This window comes from Cicer arietinum, chromosome 5 (genome assembly GCF_000331145.2).
Source record: "Cicer arietinum cultivar CDC Frontier isolate Library 1 chromosome 5, Cicar.CDCFrontier_v2.0, whole genome shotgun sequence".
Taxonomy (NCBI): domain Eukaryota; kingdom Viridiplantae; phylum Streptophyta; class Magnoliopsida; order Fabales; family Fabaceae; genus Cicer; species Cicer arietinum.
In genome coordinates, this window is record NC_021164.2 from 9,593,272 (window position 1) to 9,596,186 (window position 2,915).

Consider the following 2,915-nt stretch of genomic DNA (forward strand, 5'->3'; position numbering starts at 1 on the left):
TAGACATTTCGGGTGATTTTAATACCACCCAGAAAAAATGGACCGAATTCCGAATTTTCGTACTAGACGATGGCTAGTATTTGAAATCTGACCCAAAATACAATTGTAAATTTAGGAGAAGAATGCTAAAAGGGTCTCCTGATCCTCGATTTTATATGGACTATTTAGGCGATTTTCATTCCACTTGACAAAAATGGATCGAAATCCATATTTATGAACCAGACGATGGCTAGTCTTTGAAATCTAATCCAAAACTAGAATCCCAAAACACAATTTTAAATTTAGGTGAAGAATTCTATAAGGGTCTCCACGATCCTCGATATCATCAGGACTTTTCGAGCGAAAATTGTACCACCCGAAAAAAATGGACCAAAATTCATATTTTCGGACAAGACGACAACTAGTGTTTGATATCTGATGCAGACCCCGAAACACCATTATAAATTTAGGAGAAGAATGCTATAAGGATCTCCCAGTTCCCGATGTCATCTAGACTTTTCAGGCGATTTTCGTACCACAAGACAAAAATGGAACGAAATCAGTATTTTCAGACCAAATGATGGCTAGTGTTCAAAATCTGACCCGAAATACAGTTATAAATTTAGGAGAAGAATGCTTTAAGGGTCTCCCGATCCTCGATTTTATTTGGACTTTTCGAGGGATTTTCGTATGTCGAGACAAAAATGTACCCAAAACCGTAATTTTGGACTAGACGATGGCTAGTTTTTGAAATCTAACACGGAACCCGAAACACAGTCTTAAATGTAGGAGAAGAATTCTATAAACACATTCTTAAATGTAGGAGAAGAATTCTATAAGAGTCTTCCAGTCCTCAATTTCATTTGGACTTCTTTGGCGATTATCGTACCACTCGACAAAAATGGACAAAAATCTATATTTTTGGACCAAAACATGGCTAGTGTTTGAAATCTGACGCGGAACCGAAAACACAGTTATTAATTTAGCACAAGAATTCTAAAAGGGTCTCTATGTCCTCGATTTCATATGGACTTTTCGGGAGATTTGCATACTTCACAACAAAATGGACTGAAATTTGTATTTTCTAACGAGACGGTGGCTAGTGTTTGAAATCTAACCTGAAACACAATTATAAATTTAGGAGAAGCATGCTAAAAGTGTCTCCCACTTCTTATTTTTATTTGGACTTTTTGGGTGATTTTCGTGCCACCCGACAAAAATGGACCAAAATATGTAACATATAATAACATAGAGTTGTCAAATAAATATGTAATTAATATATTATTTGAAAACTCTAATTTAATTTATGTTATTATTATCCTTGTTTTATTGTTTTACTTTATAACGAATATAATATTATTATAAAAAAATAGAGTTGTCAAATAAAGTAAATATTACATCTTTATTTTATTAGGTTTTATTGTGTTAGGGAGTTTAGGGTTTAAGAAATAACGTTTAGGGTTTAAGATTCGGGGTATAGTATATAGGGTTATCTTCATTGCAAAATATTACTACAAAACGATCATAATAATAACATATAATCAAATATAGTTGTCAAATAAAGATGTAATTATTATTTTATTATATGTTATTCTAATCTTCTTTATGACAAACAAATACAAAACGAAAATAATAATAACATATAATAAAAGACAGTTGTCAAATAAATATGTAATTATTATTTTATTTGATAACTCTATTTTAATATATGTTATTATTATCTTCGTAATGTATTTGTGGTAAATAAAGTATTTTCAAAATCCAAAATTACATTAACAAAGTCTTAAAACTAATATTTTTGACAAAATACAAAAGTGTATTCGAATACAGATGCTAAGTCAGAAGTAAAAGCCTCACATTTGTATTCGACTACGACCATCTGTAGTCGAATACAAAGCAAGTCAGTAGCTAAATCTTTGCTTATGTATTCGACTACGACCTTCTATAGTCCAATACAAAGTAAGTCAGTGGCAAATTTCATGAATCTGTATTCGACTACATGAATGGTGTATTCGAATACAAGGTGCAAATTTTGAATAAATCTGAACGTTACAAAGAGGTGTATTCGAATACACACATCCTGTATTCGAATACAACTGGAAGCAATACAACTTTTCAGATCTGAAATGGCTCTAGATCATTCTATTTTTTCATCAAACCTCTTGGATCATTGGCCACGCATCTTAAGAGATGTTTATGGAGTATAAATACACCATAACTTCATATCAAACACTACACAATCCTTGAATCAATACCTTGAATAACTTTGAACAAAATTCTGCTTTTTACAAAGTACTTGCATTTCATTTTCATATCATTCAGAAAGGTTCTCAAAGTACTTGAAGTATTATTGGATGGAAATCATTATACCTCTCCTCTATCCTTATTCCAAATCATATTGTATCACTTGTAAAAGAAAGTAGTACTTTCTTAAAGTAGCTTAATCTAAGATAGTGGTGTGCTATCTTAGAAGTATTGTTAGAAGTTTGTAGCAGAAATCCTAGGGTGGGGGTTGTACATTTTCTGACAATAAGTGGATTAATCTCTAGTGGTGTGCAAGAGGACTGGATGAACCCTTGGTTATAAGGGGAACCAAGATAATTCTATTGTGTACATTTACTTACTGCATTTAGTTATTATCAGCTACTATCTTATCGCTGAAAACAAGAAAATCTCATAACACCTAATTCACCCCCCTTTTAGGCGTACCTCTGTACTTACATATTTCATCAGCACTTTTCGGGCGATTTTCGTACCACCCGACCAAAATGGACCGAAATCCGTATTTTCGAACAAGACGATGGCTAGTGTTTGAAATTTTCACGGAACTCGTAACACAGTTATAAATTTTGGAGAAGAATGCTATAAGTGTCTCCCAGTCCTCGATTTCATATGGACTTTTGGGCGATTTTCGTTCCATCCGACAAAAATGGACC